Source organism: Antechinus flavipes, chromosome 4 (genome assembly GCF_016432865.1).
Source record: "Antechinus flavipes isolate AdamAnt ecotype Samford, QLD, Australia chromosome 4, AdamAnt_v2, whole genome shotgun sequence".
Classification (NCBI taxonomy): domain Eukaryota; kingdom Metazoa; phylum Chordata; class Mammalia; order Dasyuromorphia; family Dasyuridae; genus Antechinus; species Antechinus flavipes.
The window spans coordinates 60,980,296-60,996,334 of NC_067401.1; positions in this window are offsets into that span (position 1 = coordinate 60,980,296).

The window sequence follows — 16,039 nt, forward strand, 5'->3', positions numbered from 1 at the left end:
CGATTTTTCCCTTTCCTCTCTCCACCCCTTCTGGAAATGGCTGGCAATCAGTCCTATATATGTTAAATATGTCACCATATATCCTAGATACAATATATGTGTGCAGAACTGAACAGTTCTCTTGTTGCACAGGGAGAATTGGATTCAGAAGATAGAAATAACCTGAGAAGAAAAACATAAATGCAAACAGTTTACAATAATTTCCCAGTGTTCTTTCTTTGGGTGTAGCTGTTTCTGTCCATCATTGATCAATCGGAACTGAGTTAGATCTCTTTGTCAAAGAAATCCACTTCCATCAGAATACATTCTCATACAGTATCATTATTGAAGTATATAATGATCTCCTGGTTCTGCTCATTTCACTTAGCATCAGTTCATGTAAGTCTCACCAGTCCTCTCTATATTTATCCTGCTGGACATTTCTTACAGAACAATAATATTCCATAACGTTCATATACCACAATTTACCCAACCATTCTCCAATTGATGGGCATCCATTCATTTTCCAGTTTCTAGCCACTACAAACAAGGCTGCCATAAACATTTTGGCACATATAGGTCCCTTTCCCTTCTTTAGTATCTCTTTGGGGTATAAGCCCAGTAGTAGCACTGCTAGATCAAAGGGTATTCACAGTTTGATAACTTTTTGTGCATAATTCCAGATTGCTCTCCAGAATGGTTGGATTCGTTCACAGCTCCAGCAACAATGCATCAGTGTCCCAGTTTTCCTGCATCACCTCCAACATTCATCATTATTTTTTCCTGTCATCTTAGCCAATCTGACAGGTATATAGTGGTATCAAAGTTGTCTTAACTTGCATTTCTCTGATCAATAGGAATTTGGAACACTCTTTCATATGAGTGGCAATAGTTTCAATTTCATCATCTGAAAATTGTCTGTTCATATTCTTTGACCATTTATCAATTGGAGAATGGCTTGATTTCTTATAAATTAGAGTCAATTCTCTATATATTTTGGAAATGAGGCCTTTATCAGAACCTTTAACTGTGAAGATGTTTTCCCAACTTGTTGCTTCCCTTCTAATCTTGTTTGCATTAGTTTTGTTTGTACAAAGGATTTTTAACTTGATGCAACCAAAATTTTCTATTTTGTGATCAGTAATGGTCTCTACTTCATCTCTGGTCACAAATTTCTTCCTCCTCCACAAGTCTGAGAGATAAACTATCCTGGGTTCCTCTAATTGATTTATAATCTCGTTCTTTATGCCTAAATCATGGACCCATTTTGATTTTATCTTGGTGTATGGTTGTTAAGTGTGGGTCCATGACTAATTTCCAGTTATGCCAGTAGTTTTTGTCAATGGATTCTTATCCCAAAAGTTAGGATCTTTGGGTTTGTCAAATACTAGATTGCTATAGCTATTGACTATTTTATCTTGTGAATCTAACCTATTCCACTGATCAACTAATCTATTTCTTAGCCAATACCAAATGGTTTTGGTGACTGCTGTTTTATAATATAGTTTTAGATCAGGTACAACTAGGCCACCATCATTTGATTTTTTTTTCATTAATTTCCTTGAAATTCTCAATATTTTGTTCTTCTATATGAATTGTGTTGTTATTTTTTCTAGGTCCTTAAAATAGTTTCTTGGGAGATTGATTGGTATAGCACTAAATAAATAGATTAGTTTAGGGAGTATTGTCATCTTTATTATATTCGCTCGGACTATCCATGAGCACTTAATATTTTTCCAATTATTTAAATCTGACTTTATTTGTGTGGAAAGTGTTTTGTAATTTTGTTTATATACTTCCTGACTTTCCTTTGAGAGATAGATCCCCAAATATTTTATGCTGTTGACAGTTATTTTGAATGGAATTTCTCTTTGTATCTCTTGCTGTTGGATTTTGTTGGTGATATAGAAAAATGCTGAGGATTTATGGGGATTTATTTTGTATCCTGCAACTTTGCTAAAGGTATGAATTATTTCTAATAGCTTTTTAGTAGAATCTCTGGGATTCTCTAAGTATACCATCATATCATCTACAATCTGTTTTTCGTCTCCTCGGGGTTTAGAGTCTGCTCTCTATCTGTATGGAAGCTGTCAATGATTAAGGTCTGCTTAAATTTTTTGCTCATTTTGTCAGAGAAGAATCAAAGACAAACTAGCAAAGAAAAAAAGAAAAAAAAATCCCAAAGGAATCTGCTTTCTTTTGTAGGCTGGGTGGTGTTACCAGCCTTCTCTACAAAATGTGGGGAGAATAGGGAGAGCAGCAACGAGACACTAGCAGAACAGTGATGGCTGTGCTGTGCCTGCGCTCTGAGAGTCTGAGAGTGTGTTGAGATGCTGTGTGGGAGGGGTGGTCAAGTCCGGAGAGACTCCAGCTGTTTGGATTGTATTCTTTACCCCCTGTGTGTTTAGCTTCTCTGCTTGTCTGCTGGCTTGCTGCCAGGGCAAAGTATCCAATCCTGTAGCAAAGCTCTCCCCGCAGAGACAGCTGAGATCACACCCCACCTCCCTCCAGTCTGCTTGGCTATGAGCTACCTGCAGGCTCTCAATGCTGCTGTGGGCTCTCGATTCTGCTGCCTGCCCTCAGACTGTGCCTGATCTAAAACCTTCCCATCCTGGAGCAAAAACAGACCTTTCCTGGAGAGTTTCAAGGATGTCTTTTCTTGGTAATTAATTGTGGGTTTTTTTTTCAGTCAAGCATTAATTCAGAGGCTTGTCATGAAATGAATTCTGAGAGAAAACATGGAGCTTACGCAGCTGTGTGTCTCCTCTCTGCCATCTTGGCCGGAAGTCCTATTTTGTTAAAACAAACAAACAAACAAACAAAAACCTGACTTTTATTTATTAATTCAATAGTTTTGTTTTGTTTTGTTTTGTTTTTATTTTCAATTTTATTAATCTCTCTTCTTATTTTTAGAATTTCAAATTTGGTATTTAATTGGGGGTTTTTAATTTGTTCTTTTTCTAGCTTTTTTAGTTTCAAGCCCAATTCATTGATCTTCTCCTCTATTTTAAATAAGTAAGCATCTAGAGATATAAAATTTCCCCTTATAATCACTTTGACTGCATCCCACACATTTTGGTATGTTGTCTCATTACTGTCATTCTCTTAGATGAAATTATTTATTGTGTCTATGATTTGCTGTTTCACCCATTCATTCTTTAGGATGATATATTTAGTTTCCAATTATTTTTTGGTCTATTCTCCCCTAGCCTTTTATTGAATACAGTTTTTATTGCATCGTGATCTGAAAAAATGCATTTACTATTTTTGCCTTTCTGCATTTAATTGAGGTCTTATGTTCTGATAGATCAACAGTTTTGTATAGGTTCCATGAACTGCCAAGAAGAAAGTGTACTCCTTTCTATCTTCAATCAATTTTGTCCAAAAATCTAGCATACCTAATTTTTCTAGTATTCTATTTACCTCTTTAATGTTTTTCTTATTTATTTTGTTGTTTGATGTATCTAGGTCTGAGAGAGCAAGATTGAGATCTCCCACTATTATAATTTTGCTATCTATTTCTTCTTGAAGCTCTCTTAACTTCTCCTTTAGAAATTTCCACACTATACCACTTGGTGCATATATATTTAGCATTGATATTACTTCATTTTCTATGGTACTCTTTAGCAAGATATAATTTTGCTTTTGCTTGATGTGAGATCAGGATGGCTACTTATGCTTTTTTCTTTTAACTTCACTTGCAGCATGATAAATTCTGCTCCAGTCTTTTACCTTTACTCTATATATATTACTCTGCTTTAAATGTGTTTCTTATTAACAGCATATTGTAATTTTCTGACTTTTAATCCAGTCTGCTATCTCCTTCTGCTTTATGGGAGAATTCACTCCATTCACATTTATGGTTAAAGTTACTAATTCTGTATTTCCTGCCATCTTATTAAGTCCAATTCTACTTTTCTCTTTCCATTTCCCCTTTCCCTCTTCCCTAGTATTTTACTTATGAGTGCTACTTGCCTAAAGCAACCCTCCTGTTAAGTGCTACTCTCGCATTTAACCACTGCTAATCAATCCTATTTCCTAGGTCTGATCAAAGAAACTCTGGTAAATATTATAAATCTTACCTCTTCTTGAGGTTCTCAGAAATTCTCCAGCTGCTATCTCATATGGACACAGTCTGAGCACAATAGAGCACCTGAGACTTTTGGCAGACAAACTTTCATGTGGTTTATACCTCACCCTATGACCTCCTGCACTATCTTAGTATCTCTCCCCAAGGTCGAGATCCAGGTGAATAAGGTGGAAAAGAGATGGAAAAGAGGTCAAGCCCTTCCTCCTCTGAGCTTATATAGGGTCTATGAGGTCACACGCACAAGGCAATCAAAGATGGAGATTAATTCCCATTCTTGATGTGATTTTAGAGTGTTTAGGATTCCCGCTGTGGCTGGAGGTCCCACACATGAAGGAAGTCCCTGTGTACTCATATCCAATTACATCAGAGGACCTCAAGACCATTGGCCTACTTACATCCCAATTGTACTTGCCTGACCTCTCTTGGACCCTTACACCTTCCCACTTTAAGAGTCCCTCCCCTTTCTTATACCTTTTCCCTACTCTTTCTGTTTCCCCTTCTATTTAGCCTACCCTTTACCTTTTCCCCTTTCCCCTTCAACTTTTCTATAAGTTAGAGAAGTTTCTTGGTGAAACCAAATATGTCTTTTTGAGCCAAATCTGATAAAAGAAAGATACACATCATGTTCATTCCTCTCTCTCTTATTTCCCTCAATTATAATATATTTTCTTGCCTCTTCTGGAGAGGGAATTTCCCTCATTTTACCTCTACTTCCTCCTTTTTCTGTTACAATCCCCTTTTCCACCTCTAGTTTCTTTTTTATATTATAACAGTAAAATCAAATTATACATGAACCCTCTGTGTATATCCATAACAGAAATAGTTCTTAAGAGTTCTTTTCTTTTTTACCTTTCATGCTTCTCTTGAGTTCTATATTTTGAGGTCAAAATTTTTATTTAGCTCTGGTCTTTTCATCAGAAATAAATGGAATTCACCTGTTTCACTGCATTTTAGTGAATTATTTTCTTCGTTTACTTTTTTATTTTTTTTTTTTGTGTGTGTGTGTGTTTTTCCAATTTCATTTTTAAATGAGTTTTTTTTTTTTGTTGTTGTTGTTGTTCTATGGATTTCTTTTTCCATTTCACAAATTCTGTTTTTCAGGGAGGAGTTATATGCTTTTTCCATTTCACTAAATCTATTTTATATTGCCTTTTCCAAACCCACTTGTAAAATTTTCCTTCCAGATCTTTTTTAAGATTCTTTTTAATTTCTTCTAGATCATTGTGTGATATGGGTCAATTTGTTTCATTCTTTGGGTTCTCATTGGAAGATGATCTGCTTTTATTCTCCTTAGGACTTGAAATCATTCTTCTCTTTCACCATAAAAAGTATCTATGCTCAGAGATTTTTTTGCCTTTTTATTTTTTTTTTATTAATGCCTGCTTTTAGGGCCCAGGAGTTTGTCCAAGATTTCTCCATAAGCAGCAGCGACTGCACTGAGACTATGTTGATTCATTCCCTGTGCTGGCTAGGTGTGGCCAAGTTCTATGAGAATCTGGTGTCTAGGGGCTCACTATTTACCTTTTGTGTTTGTGTTGGATGTTTTACAACTTCTCTGCTGATCTACTGGCTAGTAGCCAGGGCAGAGTAGCCCACACTGCTATAGATTCCTCCTGGTAGTTTCTCTGTCACATGTAACTCCCACCTCCTTGGAGCTACACATACTTCATTGGCTTCTGTGTTCAGTTTGCTTATGCTTGGCCTGCCTCCTTCCATGCCTGATTGAAACAGACCTTTTCTGGCAATCTCTGGAAATTATCTTCTGTTGGTAATTTGTGCACTCCCAATATTCATGGATTTTGTGAGTCCAGAGCTAATTCAGAGATTGGAGTTGCTAATTAGTCTGAGGGTCATGGGAGAAGATTAAAAAGATATGAGAGTCCTCTCTGTCATCTTGGCTCACAACAGAACAGCAGTAACATACACAACACTTGTCAAACAATCAGAATAATTGATAACAAGGTGAACATCACAAGAATAAGGGCAGATCTTTGGGGAACTATAAAGAGAGCCTTTATCCTAAGTCATATTCAGTCGTTTACTATGTAACTAATTATTGAAAAGTAAAGCTATTCAATCCGTTCTAAATCAATTCAGTTATATTATATGGATCAGTGATATCAAACTCAAATAAAGGCAGATCCTTATTAAATACATTAACTTAAAAAAGTGCAAATTAACATTAGCTGTGTTATATTGTATTTCTCTTTATTGTTTTAAACATTTCTCAGTTATATTGCATTCTAAAATTTTTCTGGTGCTTCATTAAATCTTTCTTTAAAATATGCATTCTTAAACATATATTATTTAGAAACAAATCACTATCCTTTGTGGTATTAAAAATATGTAGCACAATGGATCTTGAATCTTAATAGGGGGATTCAAATACAGTTTCTGATCATTTAATGCTTCTCTGACTTTACCCAAGTCATTCATGACCTCTTTGTACTTCTATTTCATCAGTTATAATATTACAATATTCTATTAAAGGACCTCTCAAATCTCCTCTTATTTGAGAGTTATAATTTTCATTCCATTTGTATTTTTTAAGAGAATATACATATACATATATATTGAATAGAATGCCATTCTAATGTGTAGAATCCACATCTATGAGAATCTTCATTCTTTGGAGCAATAAGCTTTATAATGAGTAATTCAGCTCAATTTTTTATCTCCAAAATCACTAGTGTAAAACCTGATCTTCTTGTGTAGGCAGATAGCTATCTGGAGAATCATGGTTTAGTGAAGAGTATTCAACTTACTATCACAAATATTTAGGTTTAAATCCCACTCCTTCCATGTTTATATTATGAGCTATTCTCTGCATGAGAGTATTCTTCTCTAAAAAATGGGGGTGGATAATACAACAAATGGGATATAAAGTCAGGGAGGCTTATCATCTTATCTTGTTTCAGAAGTTCCATAACTGTGTGTCCCTGGAAATTTCATTTAATTTTTTAATCTCATTTTCCTCATCAAGATTAATAACAGCAATTAAATTTTAGGGCTATTGCAAAAAATTTAATGAGCAAATATTTGGGAAACATTTTACAAACATTAAAATATCATGCAAATGCTAGCTATCATGATGATAATTGTTATACCTGTACTAAATACCTCACAGTGCTGTTTTGTGATTTGAAGATGTAAATATATGTATATGTGTGTTTGTGTGTGTATGTGTACATTAACAAACAAATTTTAAATGTTAATTATTACAATTTATTGAAGCCTAAACGGAAACAGAATTTTGGGCAAAACGTTATATCACTCTTGGCCCGATCACATTAAATGTCTAAATAAAAATATTTGAATTTTAGGTGTAATTCTTACTTTGAGGAGCATGGAATTTTTTTTCTTAGTCCAGTTTAGAGACAAGTTATTACTTTGCATCATAGTTCTATGAGATAATGGAAAGTGAAGAAAATTCTAGTACATAGATATAACATAGATATAAACATAGAAGATCAGGTGGTGGGAATCTTTGTGGAGCATGTTTTCAATGCTAATAATGAATATTTCTTTAATTTCCAGGATGTTTGAAGAGCTACATTATTCTGTGACTTTTTGTCTCTTCCTAAATATCTGGCAATCTCAGATTTCGTATTTAGGTATAGCTCCATATTGATGTAGACAGGGATAAAACATTGTGATGTTCTTCACACATTTTTTCAGTACTAGTGAATACATTTTATAAGCCTCTACAAGTTAATAAATGCTTAGCCTGCATTCAGAAAGCAACTGAAGCAATTATTAAAGGGAACATATGGCAGGTGCCTAAAAACTCCAGGGTGACAACTAAAGCATATGACTTTAGCTCATTATATATATTTTCTAGGATCCTCTTAATTGCTGTAGTAATTAAAATTCACCAAAAAATTGTGAAAATGCCAAACAATTAAATAATATGGAGTTAATGTATGCTTTAGAATATTACTTTGAGTACAAAAAGCAGGCTAAAAATACTCTAAAGGAAAAAAAAAATCTTTGAAGACAAAAATCCATCTGCCATGGGCTTTTCCATGTCCCTTTTTATTTCCAACCCATTGTGACCTGTGCATGTCTTAGAATTTTTTTCTAGTTATTTAAAGACATACACAATGTTTCTAATCTGTAGGTAAAATGCAGTGTAATAATTAGTACTAAAGCAATTTATGGAATCAGATTAATGGAGGCTAGAAAGCTATACCGCTGTGATTAATAATAATATTTACAGGATTAAAATGCAAATAAAAATATAATGACATATTAACATTTTTTTATTCTAACAACCACACAGTGGAATCAAAAACAATTTTTGATGGGGAAGTGAATTCTTCAGTTCAGTTTTTTTCATGTTGTATAGTTTTAGAGGTTATTGGATACCCTTGAGAAGACAGAGCTATTTTAAACATATAATCTGAAATGCATGGCAACATAACCACTTGAAATTGCCTTTCAATTGAGGGTTTAGTTATTATTTGTTTAATCAGAACAAGCTTTATGGAATCTATTTGTGAGGCATACATTTCTGGAAATTGAAGTCTTTTTTTTTTAACAGAAAAAAGAATCAAAGAAATGAAAAGTATTTTTTAAAAAAGGGACCTTTTATATGATTGAGTTTAGATTTCTTATTTTCTAGGAAAGGAAACTGAGTTTCACAGAAATGATTCAATTTCCTCATTGTGAGAGAGGTAGTTTTTACTGAGTTAGGACTAGTATCCTCCTTTTTATTAAAACTGTAATTTTATTAGGCTTAGTTCTGAGCACACATACATCTAGATCTAGATCTAAATCTAAATAGATGTAAACATAGATACAGATATACATGCATACACGTGTATGTGTGTATATTCATATGTACATATATGTCTATATCTATACAAATTTACATATCTACGTATAACCCAATTATCTATTCAAATTTTTTTTTAAATTTTGAGTTCCAAATTCTGTCTTTCTTTTACTTCTCTTCCCTCTCTTTTGAGATGATAAGCAATCAAATATAGGTCATATATTTGCAATAATGTAAAACATGAAAGAAAGAAAATAAAAAATAGCATTCTTCATTCTGTATTCAAACAATATCAGTTCTTCCTATGAAAGTAAATAGTATGCTGCATCATTAGCTGTTGGGATTTTCTTGAATCATTATGTTGCTGAAAATAAAGTCATTAATAGTTCATTGAAAAATGCTGTTGATACTATGTACAGTATCCCAGTTCTTCTCACTTCATTTTGCATCAGTTCATGTAAGTATTTTCAGGTTTTTGACATTTTTATAACAACAATTTTCAAACAATCATATCCCACATCTTATTTAGCCATTCCCAAATTGATAGAAAAATCAGTTCTCCAGTTTCCAATTCTTAGCTACCACAAAAAGAGATGTTATAAATTGTTTTCTACAAAGAGTTCATCCCCACACTTTTTTTTTTTTTTGGATACCTTTGAGATATAGATCTAGCAGTATTACTGTACCACAGAGTATGCACAATCTTATAGCCTTTTGGGTATAGTTCTAAAATGCTCTCCAGAATGGTTGGATCATTTCACAGCTTTGCCAACAGTGTATTAATAAGGCAGTTTTCTTGCCTACTTTCCAATGTCCATCATTTTTCTTCTATTTTTTTCCTACTTTGATGGGTGTGAGATGGTATCTTAGAGTTGATTTAATTTGCATTTTTTCATCCATAATAATTTAATTCATTAAAAAATGATTATAGGTAACTTTGATTCCTTTATCTGAAAACTACTTGTTCATATCCTTTAACCATTTATCAGCTGGGAGTTGTGCATTTTCTAAAACATTTTACCTTCCCCAGCAAGGCACAGTCTTACAACACTTCATTCACATCATCTAGTGAATGGAAAAATTGACAGCAGTAACCACTAGAGCAGTCATATTTATGCTGCTGACTGATTTCTCTAAAAGCAGCATAGCTCCTAAAAGATCAAAGGAAGTGAACAATGTTCAAAAGAATGCCAAACTATCTCCTTATGAAAAGATGAGAGGAAGCAGCAATGATTAGAGAAATTCAAGTTCAAAACAAGAATCAGTTTTCACTTCACACCTGTCAAATTGCCAAACAACAACAAATAAAAACAAGAACTATTTAAGGGTGTATTAGAAGTGAGCCATGGTGATAGAAAAATTGGAAAAACTAAGAATTGGACTTACTCAATTGACTTTTCTCTTTCATTGTCATTTTATCTTGGATTTTTTTTTTGTAGTTGAAGGAAATCTGTGAAGCAGTTGTTGCACCTATATCATCTGTATGGTACACTAGGTAATAATCTTTATCCTATAAAAATTGCAACATTATTTTTTTAAGTGCAGTGTGTTGTTTCACTTGTTTGCATATTGGGTAAATATGATAGGAATTTTAAAAATAAAATTTTAGTGGGGCTCAAAATTATTCTACTTTTTCACATTTGTGGGGATTCTGTATCTATCACCAAATTCTGCAAATATCTAGAGACAACTAGATTACCATAGTAGAATTTATGATAATTTCAATCTACAAAAGATAAATGAGTTTACAAAAAGAAAGTTGTGTTGTGAGAAAAATACCTGACATATTATAATAACTTATTAAATACTTGTTGATAGATTGCATCTTATTCCTGTCAACAAGGAGAGTTGAGACTCATTTTGCAATGGGAATGCTGGGAGCTTTTTTTTTTTTTTGAGAAGTTACCATTATTTTATAAAATTTGTGACAAGAAGATGAATAGCTTGATATTCATGCTAGATTTGGTGAAAAAAGACAAATACAAATCTGAAAATTCTTAAGAAATATTCTGAAGATGCAAAAAGTAGGAATTTTAAAGAGGAACACTTTTCAATTTTGTAAATTCACAGGGAGTTCACAACTTAACATGCATACATAGGAGATGGAAGTGAGAGAGAATAATCAGGTATGGATACAATAGTGTGGCAAGGTTCTTTAAGAATTGTGACCTCTGTGATAACTCTCAGAATGAGCTTAGCTCATGAGAAAAACAGAGCATAAGAAAAAAGGCTTTGTTTAGCTACATTGAGAAAAAGGAAAGGATAAAAATATAATTAGAATTACAATAACAGGAACAATGAAAGCTGCTTTTCAAATCATTTATTTTTTCCTTTACTATGGTGAATCATATGCATCTAGAATGGACAAAAGAAAAATAACCATTATTCAATAATAATAGCTAGCATCTTTATAAAAAAATTGAATCACATTTAATCTGAAGAATATTGCTGTTTTGCTGTAATTTAAAGATAATTAAATTGAGGTTGAAGTAGATTAAATGACATGCAAAGGGTCATACACTTAACAAATTTGTAAAGTTGAACTCAAACTTAACTTTGCTTTTTTTCCTGACTCAGTGTCCAACACTCTAACAGCCTACATATAATAAAAGCCTATGTACATCTAGACACTTGATAAATGTAAGTAAAATAACCCAAATTGATCCTTGGGTAAAGAAAGAATTGGCACATGTGGTTATTGAGTTACTTAAACAGTGATTCTGAAAGATCCTGGAAAACAAAAGTGTTACATACAGAACTGTAGAAAGTCAAATTTTGTCCTGATTTTTATAAAAAATGAAGATATTGCATTATGTAAAATTTGATCCAGTCAATTTCTCTTTGATTAGTGGCAAACATTTAGACAGATGATTAATGAACATATGGTAGGGGAATAAAAATTTGTGATAACCAAGAGCTATCAGAGCTTCATGAAGAAAAGAGTAAAATCTGGCCTTATACTTGAAAACTTTATTTATATTATTATCCTCTCAAGTACCCCTGTATTCTAGTTTCCCATTCTTCTCTATTTCTGTGATTTGTACCATATTAATCACACTCATTGATAGCCATATCCTTGATCCTATATCATCATCCACAAGTGTTCTATCTCTTTTATCCTTAATTCTGAAATTCCTCTATTTCAAAATAATCTATCTTTTCATCTTTTCCTATGCCTCAGTCACCTTAAATCTATTCTCAATTCTTATGATGGTCTCCTTATCAATGTCAACTATCCCATGACATCATTTTCCTCTGTTTTTACCTTCTTCCTTTAAAAAGTAATAATCTCAGAGTTTGATTACTTCATTTTACATTTCCCTCTTCACTGCAATGTCCTGTTGCATTATACTATCATCAGTCCTATATTTCCAAAGTCTAATCCTGGCTTTCTCCTACTGTCTGTTTTGTCTCTTCTTCCTCATGAATTGCTAAGTACAGTTGAAGGAAGTCACATAGACTTGTAGAATATTCATTCCAAATATGTTATTTAATATAAATTGGTTTCTTTCTGTTTCAAACCAATTAGTTGTTTTTCTCTGATTGATTCTTTATGGCATGTACCACAACAGCTGTTCTAAACTTTCTTTTCTGTCATCAACACATCTATTCCACCCACTCTCCACTCCCTTGTAGCAGAATAGCTTCCTTTTACTTCTACATCAGAAGTCAAAATACCATTCAAAAAAAACTCCCTCTTATACTTTATTCTTTATTTGAAAGTTCCTCAACATCATGCTGTCTCATGTTCTTCACCATATCAGCCTATATAAAATGGATGTTGTTCTCTATACTTCTAAGAATGAAGTTTTCAGTGAGATATATTAAAGAACTAAGCTGGATTTTAAGTTTTAATCAATAATTTGGATAAAAGAATAAATGACATGATAACACAGCGGGCAGTCAGCCAAGTGACTTGCAGTCAGTAGAACCAAATTCAAATAACATTAAAGATATTTCTTTCCTATCGATTTTGGGTAAATCACTTAAACTTTATACTATTGTTTTTCCAACTGTAGAAGAAAATAATTGAAATTAGTGGATTCAGATATTTCTTTGAGCCTTGAATCTATAATTTTAAGATGATCTAGGCATGTTTATGAAATTAGATACATGCTTTCTTTCCCATTAGAATATTAGGTCTTTTATAATTTTTATTTATTCACTTTTTCTTTGTATTCACAGTATATAGCTGAATTCATGACACAATGTTGTTCAAATATTTGTTGATTGTTATTTAATTATTGGTTGCTTAGAAAGGATATTTCAGTTGTCTTCAAATATTTGTTGAATTGTCACATGAAAGACTGAGTTAGACTTGTTCTGCTTGGTCCCACAGCACAATATTAGAATGAGGGGAGATTTTAAAAAAGGAAATTTAAGTTGATTATAAAGAAAATTTTTTGAAAAATTGTTATGCAAAGTGGAGTGATTTGCCTTGATAGATTCTGAGTTTCTGTTTATTGAGGGATCCAAGTATAGACAATCATCATTTTGAGAGAATTTTTCTAGATATATTTGGGGCTAATTGTTCCCTTTCATTTCAGAAATTTGATATTCAATAATTATGCTTTTTTTCTTCTTTTAGTAGTGATAAAAATCTAAAAGTATCAAAGTGCAAATTTTACCTTTGTTACTTTGAACAATTCTTGATTACAAAGTGATAGATAATGATAGAGATATGTATATGTTTTTTATATATATATATATCTTTTTATCAATCTATAGAATATAGGATATTAGATAGAATATAGGGTTAGGTTAGAATATAGGTTTATAGAATATAGAATATAGATAGAATATAGGTTTGATTAAGTCAAATCAAAAAGCAAAAAGAAATGAAATGGTTTTCTGAATAATCCACATCAAGAAAGCCTATACACTAATCTATGAATTACACCTATGAACCTATGAATTTTACGATAAGCCAAGAGAGTTTGATTATCTGAGTAATACAGGTAATTATCTTAATTGTTCATGTCATTTTGTGCATGTAGATAGTCATAGCCTACAGCAAACCAAGAACATCAGCTTACTAAAGCAGATGATTAATTAATGCAGCTTTTGATTCCCTGTTTAATAATTTTATTTTGCCTATCAATGCCACTATGAAGTCCCAAAAGCCTTTTATAAAACGTGCAATGAGAAAGAGTTAGCAGGTGTTATTAAGAGAGCATGCCTGTTTCTTTTACAAAATGCCAAAAGTTGATTGCCGACCAACTGGGGAAGACCTGTGAGAACTTTCCAGTGTACACAAAAGGAATGAACCTATAATTAAATTACAGTTAAACGCAGATGGTTATTTTACAGCAGGTGCTCAACTTTGAAAGTATATCTCTGGACTATTTTTGTTCCAACATGGTGCTCAGTCCCTGTTGGGCATCTGGCAGTGTTTTATGGTTACAAAAAATATTCTTTTGTATAAACTTTAGAAAGTATTTTGCAGTTAATATTTTTTTGAGATTACAAGCAGCTACTGTAGCAAATTTTAACAAAAGACTAAAGTTCACATATTAGAAATAAAGTTTTAGCTTGAGCAAATATCAAGTTTTATTACCAATTCTTATGTATAATTCAAAGGTTTTTAAATAATTTAAAAATTTCCACCTTAAGCCTTAAATGAATGTTAAGATTGTATATATGTGTTAGAGACAGAGAGAGAGAGAGAGAGAGAGAGAGAGAGAGAGAGAGAGAGAGAGAGAAGAAGAAGAAGAAGAAAAAGAGAAAGAGACAGAGAGAAACAGGGAGAGACAGGGAGAGACAGAGATAGAGACAGAGACTTTTTGTGATTTTCTTGGTATAAGGAATTGTCAATGAGAAGATGGTTCTCAAATATTCTGCAACATATAGACTTAGATACCTCCTGAATTCTCACTGAGAAAGTAAGGAAGTTGTCTAGTAACATACAGCCACTAAAAATTTCTCTGTGTATGTATGTGTGTGTATGTGTGTGTGTGTGTGTGTGTGTGTGTGTGTCTTTCATTTTTTTTTATTAAAGCATTTTAATTTTATTTTTTTAATTAAAGCCTTTTGTTTTCAAAACATATGCATGGATTTTTCAACACTGACACTTGCAAAACTTTATGTTTGAAAATTTTTCCTCTTTCCCCTCACTTCCCTCCCTTAGATGGTAAGTAATCCAATATATGTTAAACATGTTAAAATATATGTTAAATCCAATATATGTATCCATAGTTATACAATTATCTTGCTGCACAAGAAAAATCAGATCAAAAAGAAAAAAAGTAAGAAAACAAAATGCAGGCAAACAATAACAAAAAGAGTGAAAATACTATGCTGTGGTCCACACTCAGTTCCCACAGTTATCTCTCTGTGTGTAGATGGCTTTCATCATCATGAGATCATTGGAACTGGGCTTCAATCAGCTCAGTGTTGGAAAGAGTCATGTCCATCAGGATTGATCATCATATTATCTTACTGTTGCCATGTACAATGATCTCCTGGGTCTGCTCATTTTACTTAGCATCAGTTCATGGAAGTCTCTCCAGGGTTGTTTAAAATCATCCTGCTGGTTGTTTCTTACAGAACAATAATATTCCATAACATATATACAATAACTTATTCAACTGTCTCCAATTGAGCAGCCACTCAGTTTCCGTTTCTTCCCACTACCTAAAGGGCTACCACAAACATTTTTGCCTCTGTGGGTCTCTTTCCCTTCTTTAAGATCTTTTTGGGATATAAATCCAGTAGAAACACTACTAGACCAAAGGTTAGTTTAGATAACTTTTTGAGCATAATTCCAAAGAGCTCTCCAATATGGCTGGATCTGTTCACAATTCCATTAAATTATTAGTGTCCCACATCCTCTCCAACACTCTTCATTATTTTTTTCTGTCATCTTATCCAATCTGAGAGGTATGTAGTGATATCTCAGAGTTGTCTTAATTTGCATTTCTCTGAGCAATAGGGATTTAGAGCAGCTTTTCATATGACTGGAAATGGTTTTAATGTCTTTATCTGAAAATTCTCTGCTCATATTCTTTGACCTTTTACTAATTGGAAAATGGCTTGAATTCTTATAAATTTGAATCAATTCTCTATATATTTTAGAAATGAGACCTTTATCAGAATTTTTGGATGTAAAAATGTTTTCCCAGTTTATTGCTTCCCTTCTAATCTTGTCTGCATTAGTTTTGTTTGTACCAAAACTTTTTAACTTAATATAATCA